The sequence below is a fragment of the Macrosteles quadrilineatus genome, unplaced genomic scaffold (genome assembly GCF_028750875.1).
Source record: "Macrosteles quadrilineatus isolate MER2022 unplaced genomic scaffold, UCM_ALF_1.0 Scaffold_4__1_contigs__length_99947679, whole genome shotgun sequence".
In the NCBI taxonomy this organism is placed as follows: domain Eukaryota; kingdom Metazoa; phylum Arthropoda; class Insecta; order Hemiptera; family Cicadellidae; genus Macrosteles; species Macrosteles quadrilineatus.
The window spans coordinates 18,818,305-18,844,563 of NW_026542597.1; the positions used below are offsets into that span (position 1 = coordinate 18,818,305).

At 30.7% G+C, this 26,259-nt stretch overlaps 1 protein-coding gene across 3 annotated transcripts in view; it reads right to left on the reverse strand.

Moving 5' to 3' along the window:
- LOC128991276 (uncharacterized) overlaps positions 1-26,259 on the reverse strand; it is a 114,378-nt gene that overhangs the window by 28,636 nt on the left and 59,483 nt on the right. The gene's annotated exons all lie outside the window — the stretch shown is intronic.

Sequence of the window (26,259 nt, forward strand, 5' to 3'; positions counted from 1 at the left end):
AAATAAATAATGTAGGCTATACATAGTTTGTCGTGTAAGAGTGGGTTCTTTAATTTATTATTAGTGTTTCTTGGTATTGGTTATTTTGTTATGTTTGTTGTTTAGTTTACTTATTTTAACTATATACATTGTAAAAAAAGAGTATCCTGCAATATTACAACCAACAGGAAAGCATAAATTTTAAAATATACCCATAATGAATGATTGATATATAGTGAAAAAATAAAAATAAAAATAAATAGAACCATCTTTTTGAGACTAAACTTTTGATCAAGAAATTAATAGTATATTACGTTACTAGTCCTGAAAATAAGTGTTTACCGGATGAGTGTGGTCACGGGATCACTATACGAGTCCGATACACACATTTTAGACGAGTAGATAGTTTACGCCATACTACTAAATCTGTACAAATCCTTATATTACCACAAACTAAAGGACTAAAAGTCATAACCTCTACAAGAGACTATGTTTTTATTTACAACCACTCATTGCCACCCAAATACAGTATAATCAGCTGATTGGTGTCCGGTAAAACTCATTACAGTACATTAGTACGTAATGAAACCCCCATTTGATTAAGGTGGCGGCAAACAGCTGTTTTCTGGACTAAATACTTGCGTGGGAAGTTCCTCAAATTAGTTAAGTGTGGCGTAATAGTATATTACGTTACTAGTCCTGAAAATAAGTGTTTGCCAGACGAGTGTGGTCGTACCCGTGCAAGACGAAGTCGAGACCATACGAGTCCGGTAAAACATTTTGGACGAGTGACGTACGATAGTTTACGTCATACTACTAAATCTGTACAAATCCTTATATAATACCACCAACTAAAGGACTAAAAATACTAGTCATATGTTTTTGTTTATAACTAATTATTGCCACCCAAATACAGTATAACTGATTTGTGTCAAGAGCTGATTGGTGTTCGGTAAAACTCATTACAGTACAGTAGTACGTAATGAAACCCTATATTTTCATACTTAACTCTGAATAATAAATTAAATTGATACACTAGATTCTTATGTTTACCATTTGAATAACATGTATTAATTGACTACAGTATCCAATAGTCAATGGTTTACCTTACTGGGACCAATTTGCAAATAAATTGATAAATTTGTGATACAGGAGAAGACGAATTCATCCCTTGACAGGAAAAGTAGATTTTACAACTCCAGTGACTAATTAAATATCTGCCTGAGAGTGTAACAGGGTAGTAAGGCAAAATGCCAGCCATAAGACTGTTGCTCCCATCCAATGATACACTTTGGCAGACACCTACGTATAATGATGTATACAGTATATTGTGTTTTAACTCGAATAGCCTACCACCCCTGCCACAGCATTCCTGCAGACCAACTAAATTTTCATTTGTTTGATTAGTTCTTTACTCATTAATTCTTTAAAAATATAAGATTCCCTGTTTAAATGACATAAATTATATTTTATATTTTTTTACATGTAAAATATTTGGGCCTAGTATGAAATAAATAAATTTACAAAACTTGATAAACATTTAGGAATTTTATATTAAGAGTTTTATTGGAATTTTCTTCTTAAATATTAGATGTACAATAGCACCTCTAAGTACCTATTAAAGTGCCTACAAAATGGCTTAGAGAAAATTATTTTTTTACATTTATCCGAAAGAATAAAATACTAATAATAGTACAAATTGATAATTTTTTTATAGTTTTGGCATAGTTATTTGCCTCTTTTTAGAACAAAGAGGGGTTAATATTATTATTGTAGAGGACTCCACTCAATTAGGCTACTTCTTTTATGTAGACTATATTTATTGTAGATTTTAAAAATATGGAACTTAACCATCTGCAATCACTAATGAATTAAAGTTTAGGGTTTTAACAAAATATACAAATTAAGTGACAATTTGTTTTTAGACCCATTTTTTTACTTCTTTTAAAAATTTTAACCAAATCACAGTAATAAACTTGTTTACTTGACAGTAAAATTCATACCTAAACAAAATTGCAAGTTTTTAAATTCACATCATGGTTAGAGCTTAAAGTGTATAAGTAAAACTAGACTGATTATTACAGAATTTTACAATCTTAATTATTGGTTGTTGGGTTGGTCATTGTGGCCAAGTCAACCATGATTATACAGGAAGTCTGGAAAATCTACCAAGTTAATCAACCGAAGTGGTTTGTTCAACTTTTTACCTTATTTTATTGACTCGGTTCTGTAGTAGCTTTAATTTTAATGTTACAATTACATGTTGGTTATTATAAAACAATTACAATATTACAGACAAACAGATTGTAGACATATTTTGCTCAGCCATAGGCAGAGTGTTATATTATTGAACCTAAAACTTCAAACTCATGAATAAACAAAACTGTTGCAGACTAAGGCCATTGTTATTTCATTGCCTCCAATTGTGAAATCCTATGAATACTACCACTATATTTTGAACTGTTTATTGAATTCTTTGATTGACATTGCATGTAAAGTAGTTATTACAGTATTGACGTAGTTTTTTAGTTTAAAACACTAAGCACCACACATCGAAGTAAATTTATACAACATGCTTTATCAATAATTAAAATATACACAACTAAAAATATTTTTTTTAGTTAAATCCATATTTTTTATATTATGAGACAACCATTTGACCATTAGTTGAGACAACTATTTCTAGTGTGTTGACTGTATACTATTGAAGTGTACAAGTTATTTTAAAATCAACAATGATTTAACATTATCCAATTTAAATTATTTATGTTGACCAATGTTGTACATTATGCATGTTATCCTGTTCTACACATCAAAGTAATCTTATGAATAAAAATTATATCCTTAGAAACATTTTTACAAAAAGTTATTATAAACAAAAGCTTTTAATTAATTTGTATCATACAATGACCTGTTTTAGGAAGGCCAATGAACTATTTTATAAATGTTTTCATCCTAAAATGAAAATATTAACACATACATTTTAGTAGGCCTATGTTGCATAATTAATTACCTACTACCTACTAAAATTGTTTTAAGTGTCATCATACCCCTATTGAATTATATGTCCAATTTGTACTATTGATGGTATAACTGTTAACTAATCATCGACAAAGTTTTTGCAATAAACCGTACAGCAAAAGCAGTAATTTTATTGAATAAAAGAAAACAGATTAATCAACTGAAGCCTACTTCCCAAAGATACTTCACAATCTGAAAGACTTAGGCCTAAATGTGGCTGACCATGAATCCTAATTTTACAATTGTGCCGTCTTTTCTTTATTATCCAGTTTTATTACACTATTTAGTGTTTACAAATATAACACACAATTTACAGTGCATTTAATCAATAATGTTATCCACCCCTAAAATCTAAGAACTCCGATTCTACCAAACGTCTCCTCAAATTTAACGAAAAACTTAAGCCTATCAGGAATCCCTACAGGGTAATCCCAAAATCTAAATCGGCGGCGAGGCAACAAGTCAAAACAACACACGAATGTAGAAACCCAGAAACGCTAGGCCTCCACGTTACACACGCTGACATACACGTAGACCAAACACGAAGCATACAGTTAGAAGTTACAAGGTGTAGTTGTAGTACTACACACTAATGTAGTGTAAACCCGTAAGTAAAACACGTGTAGGTGTTTACATTGTAATATCCAACATACCGGCAGAGGCTGGCGGGCCGCGTACACACACGGTAGACGACGACGGCAAGCTACTATGGCGCGGGGGGCGGAGCTTAACCGACTCAAAATCGATACTTTGCCAGCAACACGCTGCGCTCGTGCTTCTCGTCGTCAGCACGACCGGTTTATTAGTTAAATCGTTTTTGGACTAGGGGACGTTTTTCGATCGGGGGATACAACGGGTTGTTTATTGATTTAACATCCCCCGCCGTAGAGTAGCGGATGGCCACAACGATGGCAATTGGTTGGCAACGTCTATCGATTTTGCGTTTAAATGGTTTTGAGTCTCAAGACGATGGTACGGTACGAGTTGTATTTGCAAAATTTGTATTTATGCTTGAAAAATATTTATATTACTAATAAATAGGTTTAACACTAAAATATTTTAATTTTATACATATTTACCTGATTGTTAAAATTGACTTTGAATATATAACTACACAACCGAATTAAGAGTTTAAAGAATATATATTTTAGAGTAATAAAAAATCTATAAAATGTTTTAATGTGATTTTCTTTAAAATTGTTGACAAAATATGAGCTTTCCGTATAGGACAGGCACACATCCAATCCTTTTGTCTATGCTTATCTTATAGGTAATGGCTACGCACTTTTATGACTTTAATTTGAATGCCAATTTGTCAAATTATTATTTTTCGATATGTTTTTATAAATGCTTTATAAATCCACAGCACATAACCATTGTGTAATAATTTATTTCATCATTGTCCGTTTTCCGGTAATAACCTATATCTATAGATACAATTACTTGCACTGCTAGTTGGCCCTATATTATGTTATTTGTTTAGATTTTATACAAATAATAATACGTTTTGACGTTAGAACTATATTGTATTAAAAAAAAAGAATAATTTTGCCCAATTATATAAGTTTAGTGCTTTTTCTCTGTATTACGATGATTTATGTAGTAATTCACCTCTTTTTAATCCTTTTGACAAAACTGTACTGTAGGCCTATTACTTATGAAAACAAACTAAGTTTATCTATTTTAATTCTTTTGCAAACATTAAAAACTGTTGTACCTTGAATATGCACATAAGTTACTAATTTACTACATGCTCAAAAATAATACAATACAAAATAAATAATCACAAAAACTCAGTGAAACCCCTATAGAAATAAGATATATTTCTGAGAGAAATTTCACATTGGTGGCAATATTTCAAGAATTCGAACCAAAAATATTTTGTAACCAGAAATCGAATCTTTATTGTCACAAAAATATGATTACATCAACGGAGACAAAGTTATTAAAAATTAAACAGGTATCAATAAGGTAAAAAAACAACTATGACACCAATCTTAAGTAATAACAAAATTCAATCCTTGTTTAAGAATAGTTTAAGAACCCTCCCCCAGTAATAAAAATGATTTTGTGATTCCCTAAGATGTCAATATCTACTAATGATTTACGTTGAAGGAGAAAGATTTTTATTTTTGCAAAAGAAGAAAGGCATTTAAAAACATATATCGTAATAAACATGGCAATATTACATCTTCATACTTATAATACTGGCGTTACATAGGCCTAATTTGCATTCACTTTAGTTTAGGACTACTTGTAGAAAATACTGTGTCATAACTAGAAAGTCTGGTTTATTAATGATTCGTAGGAAACAACAGATTTGTTAACTAATTGTCAATCGACCTTCACTTTATAAAACTTTTAAAAACAATGACCTCGACGTATAGCAAGGAAACCTTTTTATACGTAAAAGCATAGACTCAACACCATTAATGAAGACTGTAATCAATGGTACAATGGTAGTTGTTTTTTTACTGTTAACAGATAGATTATGTAAATTAGGTAAGTACCGGTAGTGCTTGTGATGTGTCTGACGATGCGACGAGAAATACAAATAACAAACATCTGTGAAGTATTTATTTTAGCTTAAATTAAGTGGCATTAAATATTTAATTATTAATATTTTCCTGTTGACAAGTAGAACATAAAATTATTTAAGAGACGAAAATGGAAATAACTAAGGCAAATTGAAGGAAAATGTTCAAACTTTTCAATAGCCTACCCATTGATCTCAAGTTGGAGAAAGACCACCTTCGATTCAAGAGAAAAATTAAGTCCTTGTTGCTTTCCAAATGCTGCTACAGCGTCCGTGAATTTCTGGCTGGCGGTTAAAGATTTATTTTCCTTTAATTTTATTTATTGTATAAGGGTATGCATTTTAAGTTGCTGATTTGTATTCAGTATATTGTATTGAATTATATTGACATAGCTAATGCAAATTGTATTTGTTAATTTGGCAAATAAATGACTTATTGACTTATTAATGTGCAAGTGGTTGTTTGTTTTATTCAAAACATAATCTTGTGAGATTTTACGAAAATTAAAAAAATGAAGGGGTTTATCGTAGTTAGAATGATATTATATGATTGACTTTGAAAAAAGAAAATTTGGCAAAAAAACAATCTGGTAGATAAGTAAAGAAACATATAATATATATCTTACTAATATTATAAATGTGAAAGTTTGTGTGTTTGTTTGTTTGTTTGAAGTTAAATCACGCATTAACTACTGGACTGATTAGGCTGAAATTTTACATGATGATAGCTCATATTCCCGATTAACATATAGGCATATTATTATCTCAAAAATCCTTTCGGGCTCCGCCCCAGTGGCTCTGTAGTTCTCCATGTTAACCTTATTTAAAGGGAATTAAAGAATTTAGTCAGTTGTTTCAACTTAAAAAGTTGGTTCTATGATATGCAAAAGCATTAAAAATTTACAAGATTTACCAAGAGGGTGCAGCACTATTATTATTTTTTGCATTTCATTTATGAAAACAGCTAATTTGAACTAATCAGCAACAAAAAACTGTGATACGCAATGAGAACTGTCATAGTAGGATTGTTTACAGTTATGTTTATGTTTTTAATTTCATGAATAATTTGTGATATTTTGCGAATTTTTAATAATTTATTTGTCTTTATTATTTAGGTGAAGTGGTAGAATATTATGGCTACGGTAGATGTGTAATACTATAGTATACCCTAAATTTAAAGCAAATTTTAGCAAACTGTGTCCTCTCCCATTGCTAACTCATTGTTTTGAGTATAACTGCAATTTAAGCATTTTATACTTATATGCCAACCCCGTACGAAGGACGGGTACTCTGCTAGTATATATATAGGTGATGTTGATTATATATAGTGGACGGTTGGTCAGAATAGTGGAGTTTGTTGGTCAGAATCGAGGGTACAATCATGCCACCCTATTGAATATACTGTAACTTATTCAAACTATTGCCGTTAATCTTTATCATGTTACGTGTAAGATTAACTTCAGATTGAGATAGACGATCCCATTTTCAAATATTTTAAACATGTCCCAAGTACGTAATGTACGTACAATTGTATATGTATATGCATTATTAGTTCAAAGACACGCAGAATGTCATATGTAATACTGCAATCATTACACAACTGTCAGCTGGTGAATGAAGCTGGAAACAGCTGTTAACACTTGCATGGTGCAGCAAGCGAGTATTTCGCTATAACCATAGATTAAAGATAAATGTATACTCTATGCTACAACACACTCACAGGACTACTATAATACTTTCATGATTTCATGTTTCTGGATATATTTACTTCCGATGTAGAATTGTAATTTCAGTTTCTGTGTTGCTACGGTTAAAAACGTGACTAGGTATAAATATTTTTTTAATTTTGAACCTGTAGTAAATAACAATTTTAGTTTTGCATTTTTACCAGTTAAAATCGTTTAAGTTTTTTGATAATGATCTGCTCGGTTTTGATAATGTCTAAGACTATGTCTATTCAGCCACGAACACGGATTAAATTCTTGGTGATAATGGTTTCTAGAGTCCAATTATTTTGCAAAAAGACTTTAACGGCCCTCCATCGGCAGCTACATTCATATTCAATTAATACATTTTTTGCTATTAATTTGGTTATTAATTATTTTGAAAGTAAGAACAAAAAAATTCGCAATTAAAATTTATTGTTTTGCAAAAATCTGAAAACAATACGTCCTCCTACAAAGCATTGGGAGTTTTATTGCACTTTGAAAATTTTACAATCTATAAAGCGAAGCACTGTATTTTTTATATTGCACCGATATTTAATTTTAAATGTAGCTATTTGAAATTTATAAAAACGACAATTTAAAAGAAACACCCAAACTTTAGATAACCCTTCTGCAATACTAATTGAAGCCAATGTCTAATTGTCACATTAAGATTTTAAGCTATAATTATATTAATAATACAAGAAGAAATACTTCCAATGGATCTCTAATTCTAGAGTATATATGCTAAACGCGAAATATATTATATTGAAATATGAAACACATCCACTACCACTATCTATGCGCCCTCAGTGAAAACGACAAAGTACTAAAAGGGATGTAATGGTGAAATTTAACTGTAGTATTTACGTAGAGTTATTATACATCGATGGTATTTACCCAAATTTTTAATCACAACAATGTAACACACGTTATGAATAATATTTAGAATGACCAACTTCCTTATGCAGATAATGGAAAGTTTCCAGTCGATAGTTTATCTACACAAAAATGCACACGAAACTCTGAACAACGCAATGCCTAAACTCGAAGAATGCATACTCCAAATGTTTTACATTCATTCAACACATACTGAAGGATTTAGGGAAAATTCCATTTGACTTTCTTCACAGAAAGTACAAATTGCTCACCGAACAAAGTCCATTCAAGTGTCCCTCAGTAATCCTAATATATTTAAGATTGACGAGTTTTTAAAACTAGGTGTATTACAACACCAAATAAATTACTATACCAAATTACATCATTAAATGATTTTCCATACAAAATAGTAACGTATTACAACAAATGTGTTTCTACTAAGAAGATGAACACTTTACCATTTATTGTAAAAAGTTAATGAGTTTAAACTTTGGTTTACCTAAACTAAAAAGGAGGTATACTTTAAACTATTGATACAATTGTGGTTAAATCCAATTCTACGAGAACCAACATTAAAACGTCGAGCACAGTTTGTGTTTAACATAAAATTGTAAACATAAACCCACATATCCCACATTCAAATAGGCTGTCAATTACAGTATTTTATTTACGTAACCAATGCATGCATTATGTCTCACTAGGTTAACTAAATGAATTATCGAGTTAAGCAAAAACCCAAGGTACTTAAAGTATAACTCATTTCAAAGAGTGATTCAATATCACATAGTGAAGACACTGGCTTGTCATTGTTGGAGTTGTCACTCATATCTCAACAACGTAGACCAAACTCGAGACACAAACTGTATAATATGGCTTCACTCACTGCTGGAAGGTTCACCACAGATTATTTGTTTTAGGGAATTTCCCATATAGGGAGGCATTAAGCTATTAGAGTAGGTTTCATGGTAAGACCTGGACCCTAGACCAATTTACTTTTCCATTTTGATGTCTCCAGAGACCAAATGACACCATCTCTTCAAATATGTACTTATTTGTGTCCGTTAGCACAATGGATCGGGGAAAATTATCCGATCACAGAAAACATAGTAGTATGTTTTCTGTGATTCGATTTAGATCGGATTATGGAAAAGTGGTTTGTGTTTGGTGTTGTGGGGGTGGGGGGGGGGGGGTTTACAGGGTAGAATTTGGGTTTCCCATTTTTTACCTTCGAAATATAGGCCTAATATATATTTTGCAATTTATTTAAACTATCTTGTAGATATTAAAATAAATAACTTAATAAGCCTTATTTATTGCGAAGTGTTTTTGTACGGTTAATGGTTAAGAATAAATTGAATAAATTACCAATTTTAAATGTCCATGTCATTGTGTTATTCTGTTGTAACTGAGTCAATGCTGTTACACAGTAGTTTTAATAAATATTTTGAATAAACATGGCAAATGTATTTATTACATACAAAGCTATTGACAGTTTACTAAATCACAGCTTATTCAATTTCCTGTAAGTAATAAACCAATTATATTTCAAGAAGTACTCGTTTTCCAAAGTACTCGTTAAACCTAATATAATTTAAATAAGGAGTAAATTAAATATGTTTAATAAAACATTTAAGACTAAGTGAAAATATAATCAGGAGAACGGAAATTCGCTAAGTATGCAGGTTAGCTGCGGCGGGGCTTTAAAAAGATGCGGGATGGACTTTGTTTTTCAATAAACTATTAAGGAGACACGACAAAATACGAATTCACATATCCCACCTAATTCCACACAGTAAAAAATGAACAAAAAACCGTATGTTTCCTCATTAAAAAGCCAAGCAGCCTTTTCATTTCCTTTGTAATCGCGAAACAGCAATCAATATTAGAGAATAAATGTTTAAGATTTAATCAATATTTTCTTAACAACTGAACAAGATCATCGTAATACAATGTATTTTCCTCTAATGTATTTTTACTAATCTAGTGTAACAAGTGCGAAACACACAACGTTATATTTAAATGTCACAGTGCTACAAATATGAAGTACATAAGTCGGTGGTTTGCAAATTATAAGTTAAGATGTAACATTTTTTTTATTTAATTGTGTTTTGCAATGTAGCATATGTAATATAAATATCATCTAGTTTCTATTGGCTGTATCAATTTAGTTTTATTGAGTCCGACAGTCTATGCTGTTGTCAGTTATTTTTCTTTGTACACACCTTTTCAGTCTCATTGAAAGGCAAACTATAGGCCTAGCACCTTTTATATAATACTAGTGTACCTGTAACTCGAATTCGAGCAACTGCTAAGTATTACGGGCGTTATTTTAAAACGAATAAGAGTCATAATTTCCGATGACTTAAAGAGTCATCCCAAACATTATGGAAATACTCACGATGTATATAACAGTTCAATATAATCAACATTTCTTGTAAAATCTTATCATTTTTCAAAAGCTGGTTTTTTTAGTGTTTTCTACAAACGTTTCCCACTCATAGCCGCATTAGGTTGTCCATAATAACGATTATAAATTTAAAAATATATATATATATTTCTATTTCTTCTACTTGGTGGTGTTATATGACTTTTCTATGTTTCCATAGATTGCAAATCGGCTCTTTCAATGATTGCTCAATAAATGCAGCACAGTGTTCATTCTGTTTTCTCTTTAGTATATAAAATTGTTTAGACTTTCTTGCTTTTTCCCATTGTAATATTTACGCCAACCCAAATCCAAATGGTAAATATTTCATTTCAACCACACCCAGACGTACATTTTGGTACATGGGTTTGTGGTGGGGTCAAATCTTAAAACAAAAAAGCCTTAGTGTTCACAAAGTTTCATGTAGGGTATTTATAATATAGATAGATAGATTAACGAGCATAGTACACACATTCCCTAAAGAAAATTTACTTTTATGTACCTCTGATCAAGATCTACCCCTTAAGCTTAAGATGTCTACCCTCTAAATCCAATGGTTCTATAAACATCGAACATGCATTGCAACGCACACTTACACGTTATTCTCTGACAATCGCTGAAGGTTACAAAAACAATACGGTCTGCACAATACACTATGAATATTCACTCAATCAACCAACAATGTAACACGAGTTGTCCTAAACACGACGACACGACACAGGTGTAAACGACGACACGAACACAACACGCGGGGACGGGGACAGTGAGTCAGCTGTTGTGACGTCATACCCCCACCACAGTGACGTCACACCCACCCTGACAGTGACGTCAGAATACTGAGGATGTTACCAAGTATGATATAACATGTTATTTGTGAGTTCTCTAAGACTCATTCTTGACTTCAAGTTGATGTTAAGTTTATATAGTTTGAAGAATTATTGTTGTATTTTAAAATAATAACAGAGTTTTACGAAGTTTCGAATCTGAAAGCTGATGCAATTCTCAGGTAGAAAATGCCTCAAATTATGAGATAAAAAGATCCCATGAAAAGGTTGTGAGTAAAAATAAACAAGTAAAATAATAATCGCAAAGCAAATACTAGCTAGAAATAATAACCCAATAATAAAAATAAATTTTTAACCAAAAGATTGAAGTGAATAAGTTTCAGTTAGTTACAAATACTTTTGACGTGAAATATACACCAGCATTATAGGTACAATTTCGCAGGTATGTACGTTTAAAATATTTCAAACTGTCGAAAATTATGCATCCTTTTGCTCACCTTACTATAACGTGTAGATATAAAGTCAATGCTATAAACCTACAACGACGCAATGCACCTCTGCACATCTTTTCTTATCCTTAATGTGTAAATAAATGTTTAACAGAAAATTGGATTTGTTTCTTTACTAACTTAACATAAAAAAATGTACAGTATAGTTTATAGTTATACATCAAGATACAAATCCAGCATTCTTCCTTAAACATGAAATAACGGAGTATACAAATAAAAATGTTGTGAATTCCAAAAGTTATGGATTTTCTTACCTTATCATAACTTTGTGTCCGCCTTGCATTTCAAAAACCCACTAAAACCACTCACTCAGCTTTCTCAACAATATTGAACACAATAAAACAGTACTGAGGCAATCTGCACACTGTCTGGGACCTTGAAGGCCGAACGTGGCTTATCAGTTGGCGATAAGGCTTGGCGAGGATATATCAGTAATAATACAAAGAATGACCAATGGCAGGAATGTGAAAATGCCAACGATTTGGTGGTTAGCTGTAGACAAAGTAAAACCGCAAACAAACTCGAGTTACCCGGGCTAAATCTAAGTAATTGTGGCGAAATTGAAATACCCTCGCCGCAGCAAACCTGCAGGCTAAGCGAATTTCAAATTACCTGGCTGGATTTTACAAAAATATTCCCTAAAAATTGTCAGATTTATTTCCTATTTAATTAACACGTTGGGTGCTGATGACGGGAATTCCCGCAATTGCTTAACATTGAAATAAATGCAACTTTTATGTTCAAACATGTCGACAGCACGAATAGTGTTAACATTAATTTGAGTGAGTACCTAGGTTTGCTGCTACAGGGAAGATATTGCGATGTGTTTTTTTAATTGCACTGTCGATAGATTAATATTAAATAAACAAAATTTCCAAATTTGGATTAAATATATAAACAAACAAGCAAAATACAGTACAACAGTTTATTTATTCTTTTAAATTTACAATTTTTTTAACTTACCTCCGTAACAGGCATACAAAGCTTCAATATACAAAATTATTTCTTTTTTATGCTCTACAAAATGATTAGGAGAAAAATTATGAAATTCTGTGTTTTGAGGTCCAAAATGGGGAAAATCTATTTTTACCCCATATAACCCCCATAAACCCCCCTTCCAATAGTTCGATTATGCTGCTTCTCAATTACAAAGCACAGTAATACTAATTTTGTCTGCGTTGTTAGTTAATTTTATTTAATCTACGGATTTAACTATTGACACACAATGCTGCAATTTGAAACTATCATTAATAATTGTGTTATTAATTAATATATGATGACACTAAACATTCTATGAGTAAACAAAACTACGAAAGCGATTAAAATAAAATCCAGTGGTTTCCGTTGTATTACATTTTGTATCCTTGGTTTACATTGAAATACTATATGATTCTCTACTCAGAAACAACATAGGCTACTACAGCTAGGTGAGTATGTCAACATGGTGAGTCAAAACTCAAAAAGTAATAAAAATATCGACTAATGAGTTTTAGACTGAGCCTTATCATGCTGACCAATGCGATAAGACTGCAGTTAAGAGCTAAATGTGTTCGTTGTATTTACTGTATAAACTCAACAATGTACTGGGTTACTGATATGTACAATAGTTACCTGAACTCAGTTGTTTATTTAGAATTAATAATACCCCCGCCACAGCAAACCTGCCCACTAAGCGAATTTCAATTTTCCAGATTGGATTTCTACTTAGTTCTATTGATATATAATTAGGTTTAACGAGTACCTAGGTTTGCTACTACAGGGAGGGCAAAAAGTGTGTTTTTGGTAAAATATTAATAGCTCAGAATAAAATAAGTCAATTTACCAAATATGATCAAAATATATCCATTAACAAGCACACTACAACAGTTTACTTATCCTCCATAAGAATAACATGGGATCCGTGACTACACTATACAATCTATATACAGGGTGTTGAAAATGTCTGGAACCAACATTATATCTGGTGAGTGGTTAAAGAAAAAGAACTGATATTTTGTGTACGGATATACTATGGTTTTACCTATCTTTTGGTGCCTTATGCAATTTTTTACCACTTATAGGGAACGTCCTGTGGAGGATGCAGTAAAAAGTTTTAATGGAAGCCTATGGTAAATGATACATCATTTTAAAGGCCATTTTTTTCTGAGTAAGGAGCCACAAGTTTCATCTCAAAAGGACCACCCTAGCAAAAATGGCGACTGTTTGAAATTTAAAAACCCACTTATAGGGAACGTCCTGTGGAGGATGCAGTAAAAAGCTTTAATGGAAACCTATGGTAAATGATACATCATTTTCAAGGCCATTTTTTTCTGAGTAAGGAGCCGCAATTTTCATCTCAAAAGGACCACCCTAGCAAAAATGGCGACTGTTTGAAGTTTTTGAAAATAATTGAAAGCTTAATTGGTATTTCTGTTAAAAATAAGTTTAGTAAAGCAACACAAACAATTTAGTTAAATTTTTTTTTCAGTCATTTTTCAGTTCACCACGTGATAAACTACTGTACTTCGTAACTGGCTTGTAATAGCATTTAAAGGAAAGAAATACGGACCATTTAAATAGCAATGTTTTTAAATTTAAAACAGTCGCCATTTTTGCTAGGGTGGTCCTTTTGAGATGAAACTTGTGGCTCCTTACTCAGAAACAAATGGCCTTTAAAATGATGTATCATTTACCATAGGCTTCCATTAAAACTTTTTACTGCATCCTCCACAGGACGTTCCCTATAAGTGGTAAAAAATTGCATAAGGCACCAAAAGATAGGTAAAACCATAGTATATCCGTACACAAAATATCAGTTGTTTTTCTTTAACCACTCACCAGATTTAATGTTGGTTCCAGACATTTTCAACACCCTGTATATAATACGCTAAGCCGATTTTTGTGAACAGAACTCCTCCCTCATTTTTGATGATTAATGTGTCAAAAAAATTGCCATAATCTGTAGTTTTGCAAAGTGTTTTTCGTTTTTTGATATCTTTATTAGTTTGGACAGGACCTCCCATCAAAGTTGGATTTTCTCCCATAAGATTAACATAGGGAAATCTAAATATTTAATTGGAAACTTTGTCTCCACTAATTTGAGAGATCGGCTGGGCGTAGAAACTTGGTAGAGGTGTCCAAAGAAAGGTCTTGGTCTGTAGATGAGTTTTCAAAAGAAAAATGAAGTAAATTCCCTTAGGGCTCTGCCCCAGAAGCCTTTAAAGATCCCTCCACAGATTTGTTTACATTTTGGCCATGTAAATAAAATTTTTAATGAAACAGCTGTTAAATTTGAATTGTATTTTAAACAACACACATTTATTGGGAGTTACTGAACTGTCCAAAAGAAGTATTTGCAATGTTAATTTCTGATTTTAAATTGATTTTCTTCTGTATCATGTCATGCTTTGCAATATAACGTTCCATTATGGAATAAGTGGAAAATCCTTTTATCACATTAACTCTTATAATTATTTCTTATTGGACTATCTTATATATATTAACTGTAAGGGTTAGTGTCTGCCTTTTTCACCACTTTTGGCTACATTTTATCATATTATTTTAGACAGATCATCATAGGTTCATGAGATTATTGTCATACATGTTTTCAATCACTGGGAAAATCTTCGATTGTGTAATACAATACAAAATAATACAAGTGCAGAAGTGTCTTATTAGCTCAGTAACCTCACAACAAATTTCTCAAAACTATGCTAGAGGGTTATTCATTGGCACAGAAGTCCGATATGAACTGACGCGACGAGACGAAGGGAAAATTAAACTTACAATGTAATGGATGGACCTCTTTTTGAGTTAGAATGTGTCTTCTCAACAAACAGATATTTTTCTCAAATAAAATCATAGATTAATCTTTATTACACTGTTGAAATCGCGGAAGTTTTTAACTACAAAAGATCTACCAATACGATTTTAATACTATTTAAAGGTTCTTCCAAAAGAAGAGATACCAGTTAACATACTAATACTAATAATAACTCCGATGACGTACGGTATGGGAAATATTTTATTCATTGCATGATCAACCAAATTTGATAACTAAAGCAATTAATATCATTGTTGTTTTACACTTTATTACTCTTTAAACAATTATAAATGCTCAATATATATATAATTTCACTCAATTATATCGCAGTTAGATGAATAAGTGTAAGCCTAGAAAGTAACCGTCGATTTCGACGGGTTTCACCTAGTAACACTAGAATATACTACATTATTAGTTCTTAAGCTCTTTAAATGGTTGAAAGAGAAATTGGAAAATTTAATGTTTTTAGGCAATAAACAACTATTGCAGAATAAAAGGTTATTACAAATATATATTTCATTGTTTCGAATTGAGAAATACTATATATTATTACACTTCAATATTTCGCACGGTTTATTGGATACTTTGAACTTAATTTTAAGGGAAACGCTGAATTTGCACACTCAATATGGTAAGGTGACTTCAGTGTTGTTGTATTAATAGTCAAAGCTTCAGGTAATGCAATAAATAAAATTATAAAATAATAGTGGTTTATTTACCTTTACTTTCGTCCCAGTTCAATAAAAGATGTAGTATCTAGTATTGTAAATACTACAAGTTTTATTGAACTGGGACGAAAGTAAAGGTAAATAAACCACTATTATTTTATATCTGTCTTACCAGTTCTGGGGCAAGCCACAACAATGAGTAAATATAATAAATAAAAAGTAATTCATACAAATGATTGTTTTGTAAAATGGCGATTGCCGTCGAAATGAATAAATAAATAAATAAATTACAATATTGTAGTTTTAGCGAATTTCACCAAAACCTGAAGACGTTGTACCATCCATCCAAATTAATTTATTAATTTAACTGTAGAACTACCATTAACACTAATAAGTAAAACTCAAAGTAATACTGTAGGTGTTTAGAATAAAGTTAATTGTTCATGGCTAATAGGAAAGTTATTTCTTCGTGTTTGTATATTTTTTGTTTATACTTAGCATCTGGTCCTTTCATTGAAAATCGAATTAAACTAACTATAACACCAACAATGGATTGGTTAGTATATAAAAAACAATATTGTTAACAATATAGTTAAAACATCATGGAGAATTGTTTTAAGATCAAAATGTGTATATATTTACAAAACGGTATTCCATACTCCTAATTCATCACCCACTACAAGATACAAATCGTATGTTTAAAGCTAATGACCTATTACAAATTTACAAACAGCAATAATATTTTTAAGCGATTATGAAGAATAAGCACATAATTAGGATAGAACAGATATATTTAAACTGTCCTTTTCAGAAACCAATGTACCACCTAAATTATCGATTACCCTAATAACCCTAATTAGGGATTAAATTAATCTTTTAATTATAGCGAAGTTATACTTTGGAGCAATTATCCTCCTCAACCGATCACGCAATTGATTATTTCAAATGTTTGATAGTACAGTATGCCTACTATAGTACGAGATATAAAATATAGAAATACAATAGTATTCCAAAATACTATAAATCTAGAGTTAATTATGCGTTTAGACATTAATAAAAATATTAAATATTCTACTAACATAGATTTATTTCCAAATCATACTCTATTTTTAATAAGAAAAAGATACTATGATGCCTTTTTGCTAATTGATTGGCGAAGCGTTTTCGAGTAATATTCAAAGGCGGTATTTTACTTTTAAAACAATTTTCGACAACTAATTACTATTATTACAAATATAAACTAAAATCTTAATCACAAGGCTTAGTTTGATATGCAGAAATAACTTTTTTTAATACGTTTGCAGTAGTCTATTAACAGTAAGAAGAACCATATCTAATGTTAATTCAAGAACTATCCACAATTGAATCTAATAATAACAAAATACTCTCTTATAACTTTACTTACATTTTGTTTAACCCAATTTCTAGATTGATTCTCCTAATTAGTTACTAATTTCATAGAAAACTGCAATCAATTAATTACACTTAAAAAAACCAGTTCCTTCAAAATAAATCTAAAATCATTAAAATAATTTGTAAACTTTCACTTTCTTTCGCTAACAAAACTAATAGCTTGTAAAACAAATTTATCCGCGAGTTTGGCGATTTGGAAGGTCCATTATGTAATTTGTATTGTAACATTTCAGCTTCGTCAGTGTAAGGGTGTAACTGTTTGAGCCAGCGTCGTCTGGCCTTCCTCCATACACTTCGTGTTAAATATAACCTGCCACAGTAAGCTGCACCACATACACAGCTACGATAAAACTAAACAATACATTAGCTCATGTAATGTCGCACAGTAGACCTAATAGCGATCAGTGGACTATCCGAAATAACCAACCACGGAAAGGTCGAATATTACCCTCGCCGCAGCAAACCTGCCGACTAAGCGAATTTCCATCTACATGGCTGGAATTCCACAAAATTATTCCTTTAAAATTGTCAAATTTATTTCCTATTTAAATATTATTAATTTTGATGACAACTAAGGTTTGCTGCTACACGGGAGAAAATAGGGGATTTTTAATTAAAATATTGATAGCTTAGTATGAAGTAAACAAAATTTCATTTTATTCTCTATAAGAATATCATGGTAATTTTAAATTTACACTTTTAAAGGATTTTTCCGTAACCGTTAGGCATACAACAATGATTCACTATACTTAATTATTTTGTTTAGCTCTACAAAATAGTTTGGAAATAAATTGCAAAATTTTGTTTGTATCTTTTCAGGATGAAAATGAGAAAAAAACATTTTTACCCCGTAAAACCCCCCATCCCCAAACCCCTGTTCCTATGGTCGGATCATGCTGGTTTGCGAACTCGTTCGAATAAATAAATGTAGGTTTACACGTTTATACAAAATTTCATCAAAATCGGATCATTTTTGCTCGAGTTATCGTACTAACGGACGCACACATATATGAATATTAACGGATGGTGTTTTTGGCCTTTAGAGACCTCAAAACGAAAAGTAAATAGGTCCCTGGTCTAGGTCTTACCATGAGACCTACGGTAATAGTTTATTCCCTATTTGGGAAATTCGCTTAAAGCATAAAAAAAAATCAGTCAGTAAAAAATATAAAATTTGCAATCCTTAACATTGTTTGTAAAGGAGGAAAGTAGTTCTAAAAATCAAATTCCGTAACAATTAATAATTGTTCGCACTAGAAACTTGAGCCTACTTGTACAGTGTACACCTTTCATTAGGTAACAATGCTTGTACAGTATATGACTGTGTTCTTTAATTACGCACTATATAGGTTACTGCACTGCTGGAAAACAACGAATTTGCATCATTTCGTAGATTTATTATTCCAACATACGCTACCACACAGCAAGTTAGTATGTTTCCTTTAAAAATACATGGTATTTAAATGTAATAATTTATAAAGCTATTGCAATATTATTATTGCATTATATTAATAATAACCAGAGTTCGTCCAGTGGTCGAGTAAACCCCACACTATAAATAAAACATGTGATAGGAATTTGTTTTGATTTTCTTTTTATATGTCGTTGTTATTTCACCACCAACATGGAGTATCACTGTTCAAACATATTAATTTATCAAATACTTGTGCCGACATTGTAGATGATAGAAAAATCATGTTATATATACGAATAGTTTTGTGCATAATTTTTACATTACTGGCCCTATAGCTCTCTACAAAACTCATATTTTAACAATCAAACAAGACCTTCAACCACCTAGTTTGTAATGAGTTACAATGGCAATAAATTTTATATATGTTAATATAACAATACAATTTACAATGTCCTGGAAATAGAATACCATTGTATGTCCAAATTATTATTAGTCTACTGTGAAAATTAATTTGTTAATACTTCAGTTATACATTGATTACGCACAGCAAATACTGTAGCCTATATTACTGTTTTGTTATAAACTTAACACATTATTATTGCAATTAAGCTTTCAATATATTTTACACGAAGACACTTACAAAATAACTAAATTTTATTCACGGTTTTATTCTACTTATAGCACGAAAATGATTAGTGTAAGATTTGTTATGAATTGTTTAAAAATAAAAATTGTTACACAAATAAAATAATAAACTTTAGTTATAGATAATCGTCTTACTCACAAATTAGTATATCTAACTTTTGTATAATCAAAGTAAATTAAAACAAATTTTAATTTTTGAAAATACATATTGCCAACATTCTTAAGTTCTCTTTAGTTACTACACTGAACCTACATCCATATACAACTTTGAAATATTACTAGGTACGTATTTGCAGTATTAATTGTATATCAACCTAAACCATTTTAAAACGTTTCAAGTTTAAGATCATACAATCAATCAGTATATTTTACGAAAAAAAATCGATTTAGTACACTATATTAATTTAAAATTTGAATGAAGGCTGTTTTAGAATTCCTTAAAATAATGTAACTACTGAAGTCAATATATGCAAGATGAAAAATGTATTGCATATAATTTATTGTATGTAAAATAACACGATGCATTATTAGCTTTGATAGGTGGTGTGCAAACATATTAGCTTTGATATTGTTCATTAATCGTCGTGCAATGGAGCTTATTAATGTACTACCGTACGTTTGAAAGAATGTGTAAAAAAGTATATTGTATCTGTTCAAAATTGTATTGCAACGAATGTAGAGTGAGAAAATGTGACAAGTGAAATAACAGGCAAAAACTATACAAAGTATTATAATTATTGACAAAATCATACATAATGAAGTTCGCCAAAATCATCCATAGTAAGGATTCGCCTATTGAGTATGATGATGATTGGAATGTCCAATCGAAATCGATCACCAATACCAACTTTGATATGTATTTACCATCTTTTAAGTTAACTGTATAAGTGTAAATATATTATAACAAGTGTTAGTAGACGTATATATATTTTTTCAGATAATGAAGTGTGAAGTAGGCTTAATATAAAATGCAGCAAACAAAGATGATAATCTAACAAATGTGTGCAAGCCTAGTCAACCCCGTTGGAGACCCAAACTACAGGCTACCTGTGTGCGTAAACACATTTTTCCGCCTCTTCCTAAATAACTCACAGGTTAAAACACCGATATTTAACATACAAAATCAATAAAGTGAACCTTCGTGATGTACATAAGCGGAAAACTTAATTTAAAAAAAATATTAAATCTTGAAATGTAAAACCAAAAAGGTTTGTACGAACAATAATTATTGAACACTTTTAGTCTTCAATACTTGTTTTTTTATTGTTTTGGACCCTAATGGCATTTGTCAATGGGGTATCAATTATTGATCTAAAAAAGGTCGACATTACACGGTAACAAGATCTGTTTAGACCTTTCCTTATAAAAAAAAACTAAACCGCCTAAACTGCTTAAGAAACTTCATCAGTAGTAGCCATATTGGATTTTATTCCATAAGAGCAATGCTAACTTTGTAAAAGAATTTCTAAAAAAAACCTGTTGTGATCAAATAATGATTGAGGTGTTAAAATTGAGGTTTAGTGGTCCTCTAGGGAGTGAAGATCTTAGTTTTGTCGTTTTCCCTCCACTTAATAAGTTAATGATCATTAATTAAGCATTTAATTAAATAATTTATTAATACAAGACAAAAAACAAATATTTAAAATATTTTTTCCTCATCCACTAGTAACTCTATGTTATAAACCTTATAATTTCAAAACTATATCTTTATAAAAACCAGCATGTTGCTTCAAGGTACACTATCAAATATAACATTGCTCTCATGGGACTAAAAGCCAATAATGCTACTGATGAAGACTCTTAAGGCGTACACCGAATAAATGAAAAAATCAAATTATATACGAAATATAAGAAAAAAGCTAATATTATTTTGAAAAAATACATATTAATTTTTGGCTAAAACAACCAAGGTCTAGCCGTATATTGTCGTAGTGAGTGACACTGTTGCCGAGCCAGGAGCGCCGTACTGTCAGCTGGTAGGCAATCGCGATGCTCGCCCAGGTCAATGACTGACTCTAGCTGAGCGGACTATACGATACGTTGTTCTCTGCCACAGCCTTCGTCGCTTCGTCGCTCTACTGGCTAGTGTGGCGCTGCACACCAAACACATAAACTTTCACGTCACTGTTATATGTGTATCCCCACAAACGTTTTATAGACTTGAAACTCCGTTTGTAATCGCACAATAACTCAACATGTCACGTCATTTCTGTTATATCGTATTACAATATTATTGTGTTATTTACTAGGCCTACTATTTCATAGTTACTAGCAATTAGGCCTAGATAAAAAAAATAGTAGTAGCATCTTTCCATTCCGTTCCGTTTCTTTTTCCAGAGAATAAATTAATGGGCAAACGTTATTCGAGGTCTATAACGTGACCAATTGTAGAATTTGACAATAGGATAGCCAATATTTATGATGTTTAATATGTTTGACAAATATACAACCACACGCCACTATTGCTGCGAACATAAAAGTAAAAGTATCTTCTAGTGTAACAAGTGTATTAATGTATTTACATATTCTTCCACTTCATTTCATTTTTGATTAGAATAGTGTATTACAGTAAACATGTCTAATATTGTACCATGGTAATGTTAAATTTTTGATTTAATTCATTAAATTTTAATTTCTAGCTTGATATACAACTTATTTCTGTTATTTAAATTCATACATTATTATTAAAATAACTTGTTGATTAGCATATTATGTTTGTTTGCACTTTTATAGCAAGATACTGTTAAATACCCTGTACGTCTACCAGCACTATTAGAAATATTTACACTTGCAATTTTTAAAATATGTGTATAAATACATCGAATAATGTTCAAAGAAATATTTCTTACTGTAATCGTATTTAGAAAATATGCATATAATATACACAGTAGGTCTACACTTTCATTTATTGATGTTTTAGTACCAAATTTTATGATATAATGCAATAAAAAAAAAACTAAATGAATGAATTAATTACTGTATTTTAGAATTGGAATACAGAGAATAGTCCATTTTCTATAGATAGATATAGAGATAGATAGATAACAGTGCTTTATTTTGCAAGTTTTACAAATCGTATTTTTAGGCATAAAAGACCAAAAAGTCATTTGACCGTCTGTCTGGTTGGCAAAGTCCACTTCCACAAGGCCTACATAATTAGTAACATCACTGCACTCATATAAAATATAACAAACATAAAAGCTTAAACTCACTTAAAAGCTTAAATAAAATTCAAACGGATTTACTTTCATTACCATTTTAAAACTACATAAATGAATCGTTTAAGCTATTGCCTACGCATACCTATCCATACATACTAACTCACATACAAACACACAGATATATATTCTAACATACAGTTTTAGTGTTAACCAAAAAATTCCTTATACAGTAAACATTAAATAATTCTTTGAGATAAAAAATATTATGATCCTACCGTTTTAAACTACCTATTCATTTTTAATTTGTTAACTTTGTAAAAGGAATATTTTTACCTCATCGCAATGTAACAATGCTGAAACATAAAAATACTGCTCTAATATGAAAGAAAAACCATGGTATATAATTATTGTGATTTATCATAAAATAGCCTAGTATATAATCTTTTCGCTAAACAACTGCTAAATTCGTGTATGCTTTTTTTCACATGTCTTTCAGAAGATCACCCTTGATTCGAGTACCTTAAGAACAGAAAATTCCCATAAAGTTATGATCTTTAAAAATTAAATTCATTTATTAATAATATTACTACTAATTTATCATTACTATTTTTTATACAATGCAGGTTAATTTCTTTATAAAAGAGTTTTCCAATTTCATTTAGTATCAAATACCGCTAAAAACTTGTTACGAAAATATCTTCTAAAATGGTTAGAAATTTAAGGTTTTGTTACAGGAGTCATACTTACAGTGGAAAAATAGAGCTGTTAGGATTTTACCAAGCGTTTAACACCCATAGATTCAAATGAGTACGGTGTTACAATAATGTATTAAAACCATAACCCAAAATAATTATAAGTCCGGTCCTTTAGTTTTAGCAATAAGTAAATAAAAAGATAAGAGATTGAGTATATGATTATAATTAGTAAGCATTGCATAGATAAATTAACTCTGTTTTAATCAACAACATACGTAAGAGAAATATAACATAAAAACAACACAAAATAGAACAAAATCTTTAAATAGTAATCACAACTTCCGATTGAAACTTCCGCCAGTTGTGGATCTTTTGAATCCGAAGATCAACCGTAAACTCTTTATATGTTTGTTTCCGGTAAACGTTTGCCCATCTCAAAATAAAGAAACAGAAGAAAGTAAAAACCCCATCCCTGTACCAGGCTATGCTACCGTGGTACAAACAACAGTAACTGACGAAAACTCCTACTTGAGTGCCCAAGTTGTCCAGATTAAATGAAATAGTAAACTTAATATCAACAAATGCGGTGTTACAAACCGTTTAAATATCCATAGAATGTAATGAAATGTCTTAAAATGTCTTCAACGGGATAAATCATGAATATATATCCTGAAAAACCGACTGTTAACTGTGCAGCAAATCTGTGTGGTTCACATTGGCACACTCATAACTTTGTTGTATGCTGTAACTGCTGTCAAATAGATCCAGATCAGGCAAAGTCTGAAGAATTCAAGTCCGTGATTATTAATTCACTGTCGTTGTTTTGGCAATATCTGAGATTTTCAAAATTGTATGTATATGCTCAAAATGATTACCGTAACGGAAAACGACGTGTTTTACCTGGTTTATAATCACTAGAGTTATAATAAGTTATGTAAGGCCAAACTTAAAAAAGAGAAGAAGAATTTTTTTCATTTAGTATAGTAGAAACAATTTCCAAAATAATGTTTCAAAATAAATTAGTTTGGACAAATTAACAATAATTAGCAATGACTATTAAGAACATTTCAAACCAGATAGTTTATTTTAAAGAATAAATATTGATGATAAAATTATCTGTATTCATTAGAGACAGGTAAATTAACTAAATGATAACTAACAATAGTTGCTTTAAAATCTATAATGGATTCCTCAGATTCTATTCTATAACTTGACCTTAAGATCAAGAAAGTAGTCATATTATCCTAAACATATAGTAAAATTTGATGCAGGTTATAATATATTTAAGATTGGCCAGTTTCGTTTCAATGAACATTTACTGTGTGCAAAAGTCTTTTGGACAAGTTAATATCCAATCATATTCATTGAAATTATTAAAAAAATAAATAAATAACCTCATATTTTTAAGAGAGACGATATCAAAGCATAACGTGTTTGTCTGTGGCATATAAGCCTACCCATAATTAGGCCTATACGATATAAAATATACCTCAGATAAGATATAAATGTAGTATTGTTTAAAGCTATAACCAAACAGTAACAAACAGTTAACAAATTTTATTTGGTAATGTAAATTTCGTTTACGTAAATCGACCAGTTTCAAAACTATAAGCAAACACGACACAGCGAAGAGAAACTTGCTCATACATTGCATAACATGGAGAACGCCTGCAATCGCCGCGCTTATGCAAGTACCGCAACACACGACGAGCTGTGTAAAAGCGTTGCTGTAGTGTAGCAGCTTCGCCTATGCTGCGCTGCGAAATATAACCAAAGACCTATATTAATTATTTAATATATAATAAAACTACTGAATGTAACCCATTTTATACTATATAAAACGAGGTACAGCATTGCCACGTGTTATGTATATGTGTGATAAATAGTTAGTAGTAGCAATAATTAATTAAAATAGTTTTATTCGGAATGTACATTTTATATAGCGACGAGCGGAAGAACTAGTTCATCAAATTAATAAGCTTAACAATGTTACAATAATATTTTCTTAAAATACTTCTTTAACCTGTTCTTTAGATTTTAGTTTTGATGCAGATTGAAAGTTTCATGGCCAGAATCATTGGTTTTAATAAGGAATATAAAAACGTACTTAGTTTTTAAACGTCATAGTTCATTGATTTGAATCATCTGTATAAACATGCCACATTAATATCACTTGATAGTAACATTTTCTTAACAAATCGATCACTACATCTGAATTTGAAATTAGAATTCAGCACTTTTGCATTCTTATTATTACTTTATGTTTATTAGTTAGACCTTTTTATATAATCTTTAAACTTTATCTTTATCTTTACACGTGCCCATAGTACATAGTAAATTTTTATTTAATTTTAAACTTTTCTTCAATAGAAAATTAGCTAAAAACAATTTACAACTCGAGTATACGCACAGACCACTGAGGTCTATGTAGACTCATTTCCATTACCTATTACAGTACATTAGTTATTATTCTAGCCGGAGCAAACATATTTCAACTAGTATTTAAGTTTATACTATTATAGCTTTATAAATAAATTTAATTTTACTTGAATTATTTTACGTAAACGATGTACTGTAGTATAATGCTTCAAAACTATATATTCGTATTTTATTTGTTGAAC